At 38.8% G+C, this 19,137-nt stretch overlaps 1 long non-coding RNA gene across 2 annotated transcripts; it reads right to left on the reverse strand.

The window, feature by feature from the left end:
- Positions 1–16,159: 16,159 nt before the first annotated feature.
- On the reverse strand, positions 16,160–19,137 carry LOC128019988 (uncharacterized). Of its 2 annotated transcripts, XR_008185265.1 has the most exons (5): positions 18,661–19,137; positions 18,412–18,485; positions 17,326–18,153; positions 16,889–16,979; positions 16,160–16,783 (listed from the first exon to the last, which is right to left on the reverse strand). It is a non-coding gene; the product is annotated as an uncharacterized LOC128019988 (long non-coding RNA). The 2 variants fall into 2 exon arrangements; XR_008185264.1 differs by having other exon boundaries at positions 18,412–19,137.

A 19,137-nucleotide genomic window follows, 5' to 3' on the forward strand; every position in this document is an offset into this window, starting at 1 on the left:
GACTGAATCATTGCTGTAAATATCTTCTAACTTAATTGTCTTACCAAAACAAGGTGTTTTCAGACTATGCTAATTAGTCCACTAAGGTCACGATAAGATACAGTACCTAACCTAAATATAAAGCAATGACTGTTTTTGTCATTTTAGGTGTTTAACTGAAAGAATTTGAAGGTTTTGGATTAAAAGCTTCTAGTAGAGGAAGTAGCTGCCAGGTGGTTGAAAATGTGTGTTAAACAGCTTGGGTGACATTTTTACCTTCAAGATAAAGTTCATGAAAAGATTTCTTCACAATGTTGACAGTAAGATTAAAGAGATAGTTCATCTAAATTCTCTCATAATTTACTCACCTACATGCAATTTCAAACCTGAATGATTTCTTTTGATTCTGTGTACCAAAGAGAGAGAGAGAGAGAGAGAGAGAGAGAGAGAGAGAGAGAGATGTTAGGCAGGATTTACATTTCTGAATGGTGCCCAAACGTAACGAAAAGCAAAGGTGAACTTTCCTTCTAATGTATATACTTTGGCGGCATACCAGGAAGTACAGGGAGATTTTGATCCCAAGTCTATTTTTAGGAACGATAAACTCAAATGAGGGAATGACATGTGGAAACAATTACAAAACACATATAAGACACCCTCATCATTTAAAAACAAGCCATTCAATCTTTAGGCCTCTTTTAAGCCATGAAATACCAAGAGGATTGAGCTTTTGTTTTTTTTATAAGACTTTGTATAAAAACATCTTGTGTCAACTTTACAGAAGACAATAACGGAGTGAAGAACTTCTCAACTGAATTAAAATTCAGTCAAGAAAGAAAAGCACCCTCCTCTCTTTGTCGCCTTGGAAAGTCCCATGCTGATGTCAGCAAATATGGTTGGAAATTGTCATGTGATGATGTAATTATTATTTTGTTTTTACACTGCTGTGAAATGCAACAAGCTTTTTAATTACACACATATAACACACCCATGAGTTTTATGTTTGCCCAAATCACTTAATAATTAAACCTATTATGTTTTCAGATAAAAATATTCTGTTTGCTTCCTAGTTATTGCCATGCTGTTGCAATTTTTTTTTTTTTAATGTTCAAAAGCAGCCTAAGTTATTCATCTATCTTCTCATGCGTTACTAATAACTTAGTGCAAATTCTACTCTGGAAAACTAAGAGTTAGTTTTCATGGCTATGACTGCAACTTCCAAGCCTAAATGAGCAGCAACACATGAACTCCTGTGCTGTCAACATTAAACTTTTCATGTTGTGAGGTGAACAATGAGAAGCTGATCATGTATCTTCTTTCACAAGCTTACATAATACCCAAGTTTCCAGGAAGTTAACTGAAATAGAAAATAAAAGATAGGAAAGGCTAAGTAGCACAGATTTAAATTCACATAACCTGTTTTGTGGTTGGTGAACGTTAATGTGTGTGGGAGAGATTGAGATCTTGGAAGTTTCTGTGAAACAAGCTGTGTAACATTTTATAGTGACTTTTAAGCTAAGCTTTTTGGCACCAAGGTATTGTTGTTGTACCTTAAGTTAAAGTGTCTGAGGAATTGCATCATATTTCCTTGATCTTTAAATGATCAAGTTTCATATACTAGGTAAAAGTACTGTACTGCAAAATACCCTGTCAAACTCATCAAAACTCAGTTCCTCTGTATAAAGTTTAAATTTGCTGTAAATTAATTGCAAATACAAATCTATAAAGATTTTCAGCATGTTGTGACATGACAGTGTCACATGAAAGTATTTAGCAAACAATTTAATTTAACAATTTAAAGTGCAAAACACATGACATGATTGTACGTTACATGTCCATGATACCTATTAGGTGAGCAGGGACTTGAATCCCCCAAGTCATGGTGAAGGAATAGAATGAAGATGCCACTATTTCTTGAAACGAACTGGAAAGAACTGCTGAAATGTTTTATAATCTAACAAGCAGAAAAATATGGAACCAATGGGTTAAATTTTTATGCCAACAAGACATCTGTGGGTTGCGCAATCTGGAAATCTGAGAAACCAAAATGCTCCGGAGTATCTTTTTTCTTTTTTTTTTATACAGCATGAAACCCTTCCAAAAACAAGGTTTTCTAGCCTTAAAACAATGCACTTATGTAGTGTGGTTAGATCACCCTGAAAAGTCAGATTTTCAAAACACTGCAGCATGTTTTATTTTGAACACAGGCCTTGTTTAAATATTCAACAGAGATAAAGTTTGAGCTTCATATTTATTTGTACCCTACATACCTGTACGGCCAATGCCCTTGCTGTACATTTACTGGCACAAACTCTCCAGAACAATGATGCAGACACAGAATCTCATGTAACACTTAGACACATACGCAGAATATCAGCGCAAGTCTTTTAGTTTGCTACAACACATATATTTCATATACATATATTAAGCTGTGACATTTGCCAAATATGGTTACCCATACTCAGAATTGGTGTTCTGCGTTTAACCCATCCAAGTGCACACACACACACACAGCAGTGAGAAGTGAACACACCGTGAACACACACCCAGAGCAGTGTGCAGCTATATATCCAGCACCCAGACCTTCCGGTAACTAGTCTAACTCTCTAACCTTTAGGCCACAGCTGCCCTGTATAGAGTATTCAAAAAGTCCTAAGTATCGCTTCCATTGTTGTGTGAGCTGTTCTTTCTCCTCTTCCTCAGTCCGCCTCTAAGGGTCTCTCTAAGACTTTGGAATACTCTGTCTGAACCCACCACTCAAAAGAAGCAAAGGTGGAAATCAAGGCACTGTGTTTGGATGAGAAAAAATACCTATTCCGATTTAGGTGTTTTGATTTACTGCCAAATCACTTTTCATCAAAGAAATAAGATCATACTTGATTGAAGTGATTGAAATGAAAATCGTTTCAAAATCAAGGTTCATAAAATGTTATCTGGACTTTTTTTTGATCTTCAAAATCATCTGTCTGCAACCCACTGTGTAAGTTATGTTCCCTAAACAGACACTGGTTAATATTGTATGATGAGGAACAGGACATGTTCAACGCATCACTTTAGTTCCAATGACAGTGTCCAGAACAAAATTCACATACGAATTGGGTACATAATAAAACCATCTTTCAAATCCTTTGCCTTACTCTAAATTATTATTGTACAGTATGTCTATAATAGTCCAGGCCTGTCCAATACCCACACATGCTGTGTTTGCACTTGACCACTTGTGCATTAAGGCTACATTACGTATTTGCTATATTTGCCCCAAGTGTTCAAGTCTGCAAGACATGTGGGTATTGGGATGGACCCAACAATTATATTATAAAGATGTCGCGATGGATTTCCTGGGAAACAGCATACTTCATCTGTGTGTGTTTACGTCATATTCATAAATAAAGGAAAGAAGCTCATGCTTCTATATACAGTGGAAGGTGTTGTAATAGCTTGAAGCAACAATATAACAATATTAATTAACTATCATGTTATAGTCACAGTTTTTTTTTTTTTTTTTTTTTTTTTTTTTTTTTACAATCAATAGGAGTAAATTTTCAATACTTTGGTCACTATTTCTAAATTTTAAACAGGGAGCACAACAGAAGTCTGGGCTATACGTGTATCATTTATCATTGATAAGGCACAAATAACATTCAAGTACATTCATTATTTCCTCACTCAAACAGAACCACCACTAAAAATCTACAGGCCAATTTACAGAAGTTTACATAAGAATGAGTTGATTTGAGGCACATATGAAGTGTTTGGGTAGTACTGGATATGGAATTTACTGCTGTGCCTTGCTAAAAGTTGGTAAAAAGGAGAACTGAGTGAAGAGTTTTGAAAAAAAGCATTGAGAAAAGTGTACTAATTGCAGCACTTCATTTTAAAACAATTGTTTTCAACAAGCTCATTATTGTGGGGGCTTTGATGTGGCTAGTGAAACACTAATTGCATTTACAAGCTCATCTGTACCCATGAGCATGCACCGTGATGCAACTCAGGCCATCAGATTCATCCGTACAGAAGAGCAGAGGTGAAGCAAAACTCACATAATTATCAAAACAACATTCCTCTGTAAGTAACAACCATTAGACAACCATAAATAACATGGAGTAGGTTTATATATTTACTCAGCGTCTTCTCAGTGCTGCACTCATGCATGAGACATTGGAAGAGGAAATTAAATTAACCCCTTAGCAGAGCTGTCACGTGGATATTTGAACATGGTGACCTTTGGCACACAGCAGGCTTGCCCTTGTGTCATACTCAACTCACCGGCAACTCAAATATTGTCAGTTTCAGAGACAGAGTATGACAATTTTTTTCATTCTGATGGGAACTATGCTCATGTAAACCAGTCAGTGTAGTACACAATATATCAATGTCACTTCTGTCACTATTAACATTCAACTGTGAGTTTGCTTTCAGCAAATACTTGTGGTAAGTGCAAAGAATGTGGTGTCAAACTCTTCTACAAGAGCAAGCAGTCTGAATATTGATTGGCATCTCTTTAAAGACAAATACCTTGAATACCTTGTAAGTAAAATAAAAGTTATCACACTTAAAATTCTAAATAAGCTTAAGTGATAATGTGTTGTTTCAACAGGTGTTTTAAGTTATCTCAAAACAAAATGGTAAATTTAAGATTTTGATAATTGCAGCAACATTGCTGTAAAATGGTAATATACATGCTGGGTATGTAATTCTGTAAGAATGAGAAAAATGGAAAACGCTTACAAGCAGGAACAAATATGATCACTTTCATAATGCATTTAACATATTTGACAACCTTTTATCCAAAGGCACAAGAGACTTAGATACTACATCAGCATTGGGAATAGCACACTTCTATAGTTCTGTTTCCAAACTACTGTCTTCAGTTAAATGCTATATGAACATGAAAGGGGGTAAATTATCAGCTCTCTAGTAGAAATGCTGGTTTTGAAATCGATAACATCATGATAACAACATCGATAATATCCTAGCTACCCTATCTAAGTATCACTTGTTTTGAGAAATGCAACGTACTGTATTTGGTGCATGTACTAGTAAACAATGTGCTGATTTTCTTTAGTTGGAATGGCCTGGAATTATTGAAAGATCTGTAGGTGTTGGCAAGGAAATATGATTTATGTGGAAAAAAAAAATCATAGAAACATAAGTCTTAAGGATTGTGTCCTTGGCACACCATGTTGAAAGCATCAGGTTACACGAAACGTTGGAGTAAAGGTGAGACTAAACCGATTTGTATACTGTATGACCCTCATAAACCTGTTAAAAACAATTCCAGATCCAATTTCACCCTAAAATCCACATATTATGTTTTGTATCATAACTATTTTAAGTCTATTAAACACATTGTCTCCACTGTCATTACCACAATAAAAAAATATATTATGCTTATTAATGTGATACGGAAAAACTCTAAGTACAAATAAATTAAAATAAATTGCAACAGCAGAGGAGAAGAGCTGTTCCTAGCTGTGTGGCGAAGAGTCTAGTAGAGAGGAGATGATCTTCACACTTAAAACTTAAAGTATTGCCTTCAGTTTATTGGGGTTTAAATAAACAACCATTGTATTATAATGTAATACAGCAGAAGAAAACAATGAGAAACACGCTGAGATTGAGAAATAGTCTGGTTTTGTGCTATCCCTCAATGAATTACTGTGTATAAATTTTTGGGCACTTATCACTTAATTTTGATCAGAAGTTACAGTCCAGAAATTATGACCTCTATTTTTATTATTATATATATATTTTTAACAGTATATTAAAAAAAACAAGAAAAAAAAAAAAAAGGAAAATGTAATGAAAATCTAAGTTTTTAAGATATCATTTTATTATCTCACTCTCTATTTAATACTCACAAAGAACAAAAAGCAGTCTGTAGGTGTGCGTAGGTGTACTTTTGGTATCAATTCTAGTTTCATATTGGTTGTAATTTGTATTTTCACTTGTATAGATATAGTGCATGGAAATATTTGCTGGTTGGAATGAGACACGTTTTGATGCCTAGTGATTGGTTCTTCCTCTTAAGTGTCTGGTACCTTGTAAACCCAACTTTGTTCCAAGCGGACTGGTTCACCCCAGACAACTGGTGCATTGGTTTAGTGAGTAGAAAGCAGGCAATCAGACTGGAACTGGCAGTTTTTGGATAATTCCTGCCAGTTTTGTGTGCATTAGACAGTCAGTGAATGAACTATGGGCAGTCTGTGGCCTGCCTTCTGAATGGGAGACTGGATAAAACATAAAATTGGACAAAATGCAAACTTGGCTGGGCTTTGTATTAAATTTAATTCATATTTTATTAGGTTAGGCCTCTTCTATTTCATCCCTAGGCCATAAAAGTCTTGTTGAAAATGTGGAAAAAATAATGACTTTCTCATTAAACAAAATAAAACTTAATTCAAAGTGAATTAATTCCCCTTCAGAAGTTAAATTCATTTGGACAGCTCACTCTAGCAGGTTTTATATGAATACAAAAGACTTTGTGTGAGGGTGAGGCATTTCTTTATGCTAAGCAGTCCCATTCTGTCTAGATCTGGATAGAAATATAATCTATTTTCTCATTTCTTGCACTGGAAGTTATTTGTATGAAAAGGCAATATCCTGGTGTTTTATAGATGTAAATGAAGAGCGGTCTTAAATTACATCTATGAACTGTTAACAGAACATCATGTTACCTTCCCACACCCCTTCAACATGTCATTTCATGTTTGGATTACATCACCCAATTCTGTATGATCTATTTGAGCTAAAATGTAGGTTATTTCCATTTCAAACTACAATTATTATTACTCTAATATTAATTGGCTGAAGGATGAAATTGTGGAGCAGCTTCATGGTATCTCTGGGTCTTTTTCGTGGTCCGTTTTAAACTCAGAAGTGCAGACAATGCAACATATCAGAATATGTTTTGAACAGTGACCTCGGATACTCTGTTGCAACAGAAACCTGTTTTCATTTGTGCAAGCCTGTTTCACTCTTTTGTTAAGACATCAAAAAGTAACTTGAGAGAACTTTCGCCAGTAGCTATTTTTTTGTTAATGTCATAATTCAATCACATAAACTACACCATTCCTCTCTGTTCTTTTTGTTAAATGTTATGTTATGTTTTTATTTTATTATTATTATTATGTTTAAATCAGCTTTCATTAGCCATCTCTTGGCCCTTGGGACAAGCTTATTTAACTATCATATCAGTTTACTGTAACCTCAGTAAATTTCAGTCGGATTGCCCAAAGGGTTAGTGCTATAAATCAATAGATTTTTCCCTACAGACAGCATTCTCTTATGTAAACCATTGTGTATTGTTAAAATCAGGATGGAAAGTCAGCTGAAACACACGTGGCTTGGTCTGCGTATGAGTATTGTGTACAACGCTCACAAGACTTGTATTGCAGTGAAAGTGTCCACAATAGGAAGTGTGACCTGAGGTTTAAGAACTGAGATCGGCTCACAAGCAATAACTTCGGAGGAATGTCTTGCTTGTGAATGTAAAAATAATAATAATAATAAAATTCTGACAAAAGTGTAACATATTTATGAACAAAATTAATATTGTTTTTTGCTAGTTTACAGCATCCGGACTGCGTGATATATATTTTTATTACAAGTTTAGGCCATCATTTGACTTCCACATTAGCCTTCTCATGCTTCACCCTTTTCTGAATGAATGACTGTAGGTCTAGGAATGAATGTGGAGATGTGTCTGGAGTTCAGTGAGGAATGAACTTTAGAAAAAACTCTTAAGAAACCGGCTTTAATCAAATGTTGCAAGATTTTGAAAAAACATTTTGGAACATGCATATATATATATATATATATATATATATATATATATATAACTCAGTGCATTCCCAGAGGATACTGGAATATGAAATCCCCAATGAAGAGACTGTAGGCAATTTACTTAATTAAAATTAGCTAATGCAACGCTGTTCTGAAACATTTTGTCACAGCTTAATTGTATTGCATGCAATCCATTTACATTTGTTTACTTAATCCATTTCTGTTGGTACTATATATTTCTTTTAGTACAGCACTGGTAAAACCAGTCGTGGAATTTCCAGTCACATGCAAAGCATGCTATGAGAAAGAAAAGAGAGATAAACCTAGTGCTATTTTGGGATATAGAAGAGTTTTGGGAGTTTACACATAGAAACAGATGAACATTTAGCTAATTATATTGACAGTCCTTCCATGGTGAAATAGTTTACTCAATTAGAGTAAACTATAAGTATGGTGCTACTGTAAGTTCATTTTAAGAAAACTTATAAGTATATTTTGAGTATAAAAACTATTAAACTAGTAGTTTATTGAGAGGATATTTCAAAGTGCACCTTCATCAACTAAAAAGAGGGCTTATAGTATATAGCCATGTATTATAAGCAGTTTTGGGGAGTAAAGTTACATGTAATGGAAATATGTAATTAAATTACAATAACTTATGAAAATGTTACCGATTACATGAATATTTTCACTCACATACAGATATGATCGACTGCTTTTTATGAGACACCAATGTTTCAGAGGACAGGCTAACTCTTATTTGATAACTGTTTTATTTCCTATCTGGTTGTATATATATATATATATATATATATATATATATATATATATATATATATATATATATATATATATATATATATATATATATATATATATTCTGTATTTTTTAAGATTAACTGTTTTTTTTCCTCCAAAGCATTGTTAGATGCCAGTGTTTCCTGTCATAGCTATGCAAATATTTAATATCAAAAACAGTGTCATGGTAGTTGTGACGGCTGCTGGTGTGTGAATGAAGGCGCACGAGGAAGAAAATATATAAATGGGTTATTTTAATGAGCGCAGGAGAATAAGGGCACATCCAACATAACCATACTATAAGATATGATACTATCTCAATCTCGGACAAGGAGGAACTCAAAAGACAGTGTATTTAAGCAAGAGGGGAGAAATCAGGTGAATGGAGACAGGTGGGGATTAATCAATTAACCAAACAAGAACAGGAAAATGACCAAATAAGGAAACAAAAAGTCAATGAATGTAACAGTGGTAAACTATGTCTCGTTTTAAATTTGTATTAATTCTCAGAATGATCTCTAAGGAAAAAGAGCTGATAAAGTCAGATTTTTGGTGGTAATTTAAGTGATGAAGGATTTTGAAAGTTCACAGTATTAGTTGCTATACAAGATAGAAATCTGGATGTAAGCTAGCTGTCTAACTTTTTTTTTTTTTACACCTAAAAGGATACTTATTTAGTGCCAAGAAGTATTGCATTGATACCCTTACAAGTATACTGCCAGTACAATGATTTTAGAACACTTAATACACAAAGTAGTTGAATTTTGCTTAAATTTACTTAAAATTAATGATGTAAACTTCTGTTTTGTTAGGGACCAAGCACAGTTACACACTAGGCTGACAGATGCAAACAAATGGCAACAGACATGTTTCATCTGGTTTTGTCATTGTGTTACATCTGTTGGTATCTGGCGGTGTTGGATGGCACTTAATTTCACTAATTAATGTTTGCATTAACATGTTAAATGTGTGTTTGTTGTGTCTTGGAATGTCTGAGAAGTGACTTACTGTAATCGGTTGACTGTCAGTGCTGGTCTGTGTCTGAGAATTGGCCTTTATTGTGAAAATGCATGCTGACTGGATTTTTCTCAATTTTTTTTCTTCTTTGTTCTTGCTGGTTACCCCATATGTTATGTAAAATTATAAAAGTTAAATATATATATTTAGCATGCAAATGTACAGTGCACTAGTATTTAAATGCAAGGTATTCAGTCAAGTTACACGGACATGTCTAATTTTATTGTGTTGTATTCAGTTTAGTTAGTTTCCAATCCTACAGGCTGAGTTGAATTCACAATTTAATTGAATGACAAGAAAACCCATTTCCAGATTATATAGAGCCACCGTCCACAACTGAACTTAGCTTAGCCCTCAAATAATTTTTCAGTGTGTTTTGGGATGAACATGGTGGGCAGGAATAAAGTGAAACGTAATTGCTCACAAATGTTCAGAACCTGTTATTGGTCTATAACTAACACAATACAATCACAAATTACCATACATTTCAATGTCGCCATCTATATTTAAAGTAAAATGTGGGTTTCAACAACATTTTCAGCTGTAGAGTAAAAGGTTACACAGTGTGAATTGGTTTGAAATGTCAAATCATTGACTTTACAAATCATAGTCAAAACTATCTTTAGGGGGTCACTGCCCCCCCCCCCCCCCTATAGCTCCTGCTTTAGGTTGTCAAAACACAAGGTAACTGTAGACCTTGTGATGGTCTATCAGCAGAGTTTTGTGTTGGATATGAGGCCAATGCTCCTGCTGAGCAACCATCACAAGGTCTATACATGAGCAAGGATCAGCTCTTTACTAAAAATAATAAGAAGCTCCATTTCCTGATGACTAGCCCTAGAAAGAAACCACCTGAGGAGATTCCAGTCCAACAGGACAAGGAGGGAAAAAAAGAGAAAAAACAGCAAGTTTTGAGAGATTAACCCTGTCAAACACACTTAGAGAATGGGGCTGCTCACATCTCTCTCCTTCTGTCCAATTACACAAGCATGCTCCTAATGCAGTGGGAACTAATGAAATTGTTGCAATGATGATGAATGGTGGATGGTGAGGAAGGACAGATGGGAATGTAATTACTAGTGTTTGGGGATCAAACAAAAAGGCAGGTTCAAGGAACCATAGCAACATAATCCGTCATATGGCAGACAACCAATAGAAATCACATCACTTTCCTTTCAATCCTAGGCCTGTTGTTCTCTCATTTTACAGTTAAATATGAGTTATGATATCCCATAAACTGCCTGTTTGTGTTTACACTTTTTAGTTAAACTTTTGATCTAAACATCTGATAAAACTGTAAGGGACAAAAATGACATTGTTTTAGAATAATATAATTAACTAATCATAAAAGTATTTAATCCCCTTTTAGTTTTAAAAAATGTCTTCCGTTTTTTTTTTCCTCTGTTTAATTTTTGTTAGTTTTTTTGCTAATTATTTTATTATAGTCACCTGCTTGACCAACCTTTTTAGAGAGCTGTTTACTCTTAACGTCTCAGGTTAAAACTGAAAAGATTGTAGTACTTATATATTATTATAGTCGAATATTCAGGAATGTTGGCTAAATAGTAGGTAAAAGTTTATATTGATAGTCCACTTTAGATATTGCACTAACTATAAGTCACTTTGGCTCATGTCACCTATCATTCATTAGAGTACAAGTAAATTGTCTGCTTAATATTGTCAGGACTTCGATTAAGGACAGGAGGCAAAGATGATCAGCGGTAACACCCTCATGAAACAATCAACATGACGTAACAAGAGACGAGCAGGAGACGGTGCATTCATGAACCGTGACAGTACCCCTCCTCCTAAGGATGCCTTCTGGCGTCCCCAGACTCCCTTACCTGTCGATTGTAGTAATCAATAAGAGAGTTATCCAGGATATCTCTAGCAGGCACCCAACTTCTCTCCTCCGGACCGTAACCCTCCCAGTCTACCAAGTACTGAAATCCGCGCCCCCTCCGTCTAGGTGGGATGAATTCTCGATCAGCTTTAGCCTTGGTGCGCGCCCCCACTTGGAGTAGAGTCTCACGGGCTCTAATCCAAGTGCAGTGACACCTCTGGACTAAGGTGTGAACGGAGGGGACCGCGACTTTGGACTGGGAAAAATAGGTGGCTGGTAACCTACAGTACACTCAAACGGAGATAGGCCCGTAGCTGATATTGGTAAGGTGTTGTGGGCGTACTCCACCATTGGCAATTGTTGGCTACAGGAGGAAGGATTCTTGGAAACCAAACATCGCAACACCCTTTCCAAATCTTGGTTGGCTCTCTCGGTTTGACCATTGCTCTGGGGATGAAACCCTGAGGACAGACTTACAGTCGTTCCCAGTAATCTACAGAACTCACGCCAAAATTTGTAATAAAATCTAGTGCGATGTGGGACCAGGGTTTCGAAGGGACCGGCAGCGGTTGAAGTAACCCATCGGGGGGTCGATTGGAAGTCTTACCAGTGGCACAAACCGAGCAAGCCAAAACAAATCTGTGAGTGTCGCGAGCCATAAGTGGCCCCCAGAATCCTTGCTTGACTAACGCCTGTTTCACATATAATCTGTCTGCAGTGCGTCTGCAGTCCGAGTGCATTACGTATGTGGTGCTGAAGCAGCACGGACTCATTGTGCTTTCACACAGGACGCGTTTGCAGTCTGCTACTGATCCGCGGCTGTTTGAGACACAAAAACAACATTTGTCCATTATTTTTATATCAAATCATGTATTAAAAAAAAAAGCTTTTTCATCATTGTGATACTCTTTCATCACAGTACAGTAACAATCTTTCATAGATATATTTAAATTCAAATATAAACAACATATTACTCATGCATTTCACTGCTAGGTTTTTATAATAAGTTGCTGAAACAAGCTGCAACACATTTAAACACAACATTAGCCTACTTTTCTTGTTAGGATATGACAAACATTTAAAATTAAAACTCACCACTGACAGAAACAGTCGACTCTCGTGCCTTTTGCATTTAAATCTTTATTACAAGTAATCCAATGGGCCTTAAATAACTTTGTTTTTCTGCCTCTATAAAAGTGCATATATAATATTGCCATGTTTCTCTAAAGTTGCTCTTTTTCTTGTTTTAAATCTAGCCAAAAGCCATGTGTTGTGTGTGAAACACAGTAGGCTTTAATTAGTATACATTTATTGTGAAATGACTGCATTTCCGTGTCAATCCATGTTCATTTTTACAGCAAACAATGCGCTGTCACTTTAATTCAGCGCATGCAGCACAGCAAAAATAGATAGTACATAAATGATCACTGCACTGCTGCAGACGCACTGCTCCTGGAACACATTGACGGACCGCAACCGCGTGCAGTGTGAACACTGGAATCCGTTAACATGGGTGTGTAAAAAATTACGCAACACATACGCACCGCAGACGGAGTATGTGTGAAACGGACGTAAGAATTTAGTACGGTTAACTCCTGGAAGACAAGCCACATTACAGCAATGCCCCCACTGGATGACGTTGGACCGTAATCCCTCTGGCACAAATAATCGATTCGGTGGGCACCCGGGGCGGAGGCGTTACCCCTTCTAAGGCTGTCTTGACCTTCGATTCGATCTGTGTCGAGTGTGGAGACCACTAATGTCTCAGGAAAAATGCACTCCGGAGTGGACGGGTGTTCGGAACGGTCAAAAATGCGTGACAAAGAACCGGGTTTAATATTTTTGGAACCCGGGTGGTACGAGAGAGTAAAGTCAAAACGTCCGAGAAAAAAAAATGCCCACCGAGCCTGCCTGGAATTCAATCTCCAGGCAGGCTCAATCAAAAAACGCGCATGGATGCACCTTGTCATCTGAGGGAGAACGTCAAGGTGGTCAGAGGTGCGGCTAGTTGGCTGAAGTTGCGAATAAAATGCCGGTAGAAGTTGGCGAACCCCAGGAACCTCTGTAGGGCCTTACGGGAATCTGGACTTGGCCACTCTACCACAGCCTTAACCTTCTCGGGATCCATGCGTATTCCCTCAGTCAACACGATATACCCAAGAAACGGAACAGACTGTGCATGAAACTCGCATTTCTCCGCCTTGACAAAAAGCCCATACTCTAGCAACCTCTGAAGCACTCGTCGAATGTGCTGCACGTGTTCCTGGAGAGAAGAGGAAAAAATCAATATGCCGTCCAGGTAGACATATATGAATTGATCAATCATGTCTCGCAGCACGTCGTTGACGAATGCCTTGAAGACCGCCGGGGAGTTGGAGAGCCCAAAATGCATGACCAAGTATTCAAAGTGCCCCCTAGGGGTGTTCAAAGCGGTCTACCATTCATCCCCCTCCCTGATGCGGACCAAATGATAAGCATTACCTAAGTCCAATTTCGTGAAAATCAACGCTCCCTGCAATCTCTCGAAGGCTGAAGACATCAACGGCAAAGGATAAGTATTCTTTACCGTGATGTTGTTCAGTCCCCGGAAATTAATGCAAGGACCCAGCGAACCGTCTTTCTTCCCCACAAAAAAGACCCCCCCCCCCCACCCCGCTGGAGAAGAGGAAGGGTGGATGAACTTAGAAGCTAGAGAATCAGAAATATATTTCTCCATAGCCTCCCTTTCTGGAACAGAAAGTGAATATAATTTGCCTTTAGGCGAAGATTTACCTGACAGTAAATCTATGGCACAGTCATAGGGACGATGCAGAGGGAGAGAAGCAGCACGAGACTTACTGAACACTTCCTTAAGGCGCAGGTACTCCGCGGGCACGTTAGACAAATCCACTGCCTCCTACTGAAACACAGACATAGAAACAGACGGACAAGCAGACACTAGACAAGACTCATGACATTTGTTACTCCAGGTCAGGATGGAATTTAATTGCCAGTCTATCTTGGGGTTGTGTAAGAGGAGCCAGGGGTGACCGAGGACTATGGGTGCAAGAGGAGAGTCCAGGATGTAGAAGGAGATGGTTTCTGAGTGGTTGCCTGATGTGATGAGGGTGATGTCTTAAGTGATGTGAGAGATGACCAGTAGTCTCTGTCCATTAAGGACGTGAACCGTGATGTGCTTCGTGAGGGGTCTGAGGGGAATGTGAAGTCTGTGTGCTAGTGTTTTGTCCATGAAATTACCTTCAGCCCCTGAGTCCAGTAGTGCTTGACAGTCGTGAATCTGCGCTGACCATCTTAGTCTTACCGGGAGGAGGGTAGATGATGACTGGTAATCCAAGGCTGATCAAAATGGAACAAGACACGATGAAGTCGAACAGGTGGAAGAACAGACATGAAGCACGGAGGACCTCAAACTACGATCTGACAAACAAGGGACGAAAGACAGGGCATTAAGTAGGCTAGGTGGAATGAGCTGCAGCTGCCCACATGAAACAATCAACATGACATAACAAGAGACGAGCAGGAGACGGTGCATTCATGAACCGTGACAAATATCTGCTAACACTTTATTTGGATGGTCCCAAGACATCATTATACTTATAATTAGTGGAATGCCTAAAGTGGTCTATCAAAATAAAGTGTTAAAATAGAACTCTCAATTAAGTATTATTGATTTTGTTTTTATTCATTCAAGAACTTGCAGTTTAAAATAACGTATCTGTTCCAAAATCTATAGATCTGCCTTATCTACATAAGCAGGTTTCAAAGCAACTGATAACTAATAGTTATAACACAACCGGTCTCTACCAGTGTTGTGCCACAGGGTGCCAAAAAGAGCTGCCTGGATATCACTACAAGTGATTGAATTATGATTCCGTGTTTGGCAGATGAGGTTTTAACTCAGAAAAGAATGAAATAAGTTATTTGGCAAAAAACACAAAGGGTTTATATAGACATAAATTATGTGTTAGTGTTGAGAGGGTAATTAGTTGGAATGGAAAAGATGTGATGAGAATTGTGCACCGAGATTTCTATCATTGCAACTGCTTAACCACGGTTGTTTTCATCTAATGCATAATTGCTTTTGTTTCAACTGTTATCTCTCCAAGATATCTGAATCCTTAAAAGCGTGAACTTAATTGTTTAACCAAATTCTCTTTTTCCACCAGAAAGTTAGCATGTGCATCAGAATATGCCCTCTCTTGTTCGGACAAGTTTTATTTCAGTGATAAACCCAAACATGCATGCACATGTGATGAATCACTTTTAAAAATCTCAGTTCCACCCAGTTGTACTTAATTTTTGTCATTGATGTAATTTTGTCAGTTGATGAAGATACTAAGTATTCGTCACAGTATAAAATATTCATATAATCTTGCCTCATATCTCAATTACCTCTAAGATTGTAAATTACTGAGCAAAGTTATATGATAACCTTGCATAAGTAGCTACAGATCATTTCTCTGTTTTCTAACAGTATTTCTATACAAAATATAGATTATACAAGGAATCCATACAAGGAAAAAAATTGTGTATTAAAAGCATGCTGACATGATGTTGGCTAGAATAGTTTCTGGGTTTTCTCACAATTTTTCCATATCATGTAAGACGAAACTAAAGAAATGAAAATGTCTCCCTATATATATGTCACAGGTCAGGGGGGCCAAGCTGGACTGCGCCCTCCCCTAAACCAGGACCACCTCGAGGAGCGTATCAGAGGGAAGAGTCGGAAACAGAGAATAAATTTAACAAGTTTTATTTTGAAGTAAAAACAAATTGGGAATCCTAAACTAAAATCTTCTTTGTTACCCTCAGGGCTTGAAGGTAAACAATGCAGCGACCGGGGACTCTCCCGCCCTCTTCCTCTGTGCGGGCCCCGCAATAGATGGACAGATGGGTGGTCAAGTAGGTATTTCACAGGTGGGAATACAATCGGCAAGCCCGCAGTCTGGTAAGTCTCCTCTGGTAATTAAATACTTCCAAACTCCCTTCCCTTCTTCACAGATGCAGAATTTGGGACGGATGGATATCGGTCAGGTCCGTACACGGCAGATACACAGCCTTGAGGTGGGGATGTGTTTGGCAAGTGAGGGGTCCGGTAAGTCTCCTCCGGTAAGTATGTAATTCCAGCCTTCCTTCCTTCTTCCACAGGTACGGAATTTGAGGCGAATGATATCAGTCAAGTACGTATACGGCAGGTGCACGGTCTTCAGTAAGGTGGCTTCTCCTGACACCGTCAGAGTGGATATTCCAGACAAAGCGTGCCCCTCTCACGTTCGTGACAAAGGACAGTCACCTCTCTCAGCACAGGTGGGCCACAAGGATGCAACAAACTCTAAGTCAACAGGCTGTGCAGGGTTTCTACTGAAACAGACAGAATGGATGCTTCAGACAAAGTATACAGTTCACATGCGTTGGAAGGAACGAACACTTCTCACAATACGGATGAATAGCAGGGATACAGCGGACTCGAAGTCAACAGGCTGAATGGGGCTTCCTCATACAGATGAGTAGCAGGGATACAGCAGGCTCGAAGTCAACAGGCTGAATGGGGCTTCTTCTGAGACAGACAGAATGGATGTTTCAGGCAAGTATACAGTTCACATGCACTGGAAGGAACGAATACTTCTCACAATACAGGCGAATAGCAGGGATACAGCAGACTCGAAGTCAACAGGCTGAATGGGGCTTCTTCTGAGACAGACAGAATGGATGTTTCAGGCAAGTATACAGTTCACATGCACTGGAAGGAACGAATACTTCTCACAATACAGGCGAATAGCAGGGATACAGCAGACTCGAAGTCAACAGGCTGAATGGGGCTTCTTCTGAGACGGACAGAATGGATGTTTCAGGCAAGTATACAGTTCCCATGCAGTGGAAGGAACGAACACTTCTCACCATACAGTTGAATGGCAGGGATACAGCAGACTCGAAGTCAACAGGCTGAATATGGGCTTCTTCATACAGTTGAATGGCAGGGATACAGCAGACTCGAAGTCAACAGGCTGAATGGGGCTTCTTCTGAGACAGACAGAATGGATGTTTCAGGCAAGTATACAATTCACATGTATTGGAAGGAGCGAACACCTCTCACCATACAGTTGAATGGCAGGGATACAGCAGACTCGAAGTCAACAGGCTGAATGGGGCTTCTTCTGAGACAGACAGAATGGATGTTTCAGGCAAGTATACAGTTCACATGCATTGGAAGGAACGAACACTTCTCACAATACAGACGAATAGCAGGGATACAGCAGACTCGAAGTCAACAGGCTGAATGGGGCTTCTTCTGAGACGGACAGACTGGATGTTTCAGGCAAGTATACATTTCACATGTATTGGAAGGAGCGAACACCTCTCACCATACAGTTGAATGGCAGGGATACAGCAGACTCGAAGTCAACAGGCTGAATGGGGCTTCTTCTGAGACAGACAGAATGGATGTTTCAGGCAAGTATACAGTTCACATGCACTGGAAGGAACGAATACTTCTCACAATACAGGCGAATAGCAGGGATACAGCAGACTCGAAGTCAACAGGCTGAATGGGGCTTCTTCTGAGACGGACAGACTGGATGTTTCAGGCAAGTATACAATTCACATGTATTGGAAGGAGCGAACACCTCTCACCATACAGTTGAATGGCAGGAATACAGCAGACTCGAAGTCAACAGGTTGCACAGAGCTTTTCTGAGGCAGATAGTAAATATTTCAACAGGGCATCTCTTCTCCTATTAGCACAACAGAGGGGTTAATTCGCATCCCAGATGATAAATCCTCAACATCCAGACAGTTGGAACAAATCAGTGTCGCAGGACTCTTACTATTGACAGTCAGCCCTCATGACACATAGAGAGTGCATGGCAAACAGGAATGTAGCTTACACACACACACGACAATTCCACTTCAAACATATATTGTGGGGGGAAACATCAATTTTAGCCACTGCAAACTCACTTCACGACGTGCAATTTAAAGCCAGCACTCACATTCGGGTTTCTGTCCGAAGGGAAGGGGGAGGGCGCAATCCTCACTGCCACGGAGGATGTTCTGAGATGTTTTTCTTCACAGTCACAGGCAGAGTTCACATCACCATTTATAGAGGAGGGAGAGGTAAGAGATCGGTAATGAATCAATACAATCCACTCAGTGATATTTATGATCGTGATCCAAACACTCCAAACCGCATCCAATTCAGTGTCAAACGTGTGCAATTACAAGACTCAGTTCTCAGTTACTTAGCTCCTCTCCAATGCAAACAGGGTATTTCACTCTCCTTCTGTTGTCCTCGAATCCCTCAGCAAAGCAACACTTTCCACTTCATTCACCCGTCCTCCAGCCACTATTACCACCCAATAAAACGACTTTTCACAAGGGAGAAAAACCACACGCACCACCTCTCTCTCTTGCTTTTTATCCTCTCCACTGTTGATGAGGCCTCACGCAAACTCTGAGTAAATCCCCCACACCTGTTGCCAATCCATCATTTGGGGTTGTCACAGCAACAAACACACACACAGGCCTGGGAACAGAGTTACACTCAAAGCGTTTCCCCGGGAACACTGCTTCAGCGGGAATAAGTTCCACATGCCATTTGTCACACTGTGACATACCCCCCCGCCAAACCGTTCTAGTCCCGAGAACGGTCTCCAGACACCCAGTCTCCAAACCTAGCTGGAGGCTGACCTCGATTCTCACGCTGGGACCGTCGAGGT

Source organism: Carassius gibelio, chromosome A9 (assembly GCF_023724105.1).
Source record: "Carassius gibelio isolate Cgi1373 ecotype wild population from Czech Republic chromosome A9, carGib1.2-hapl.c, whole genome shotgun sequence".
In the NCBI taxonomy this organism is placed as follows: domain Eukaryota; kingdom Metazoa; phylum Chordata; class Actinopteri; order Cypriniformes; family Cyprinidae; genus Carassius; species Carassius gibelio.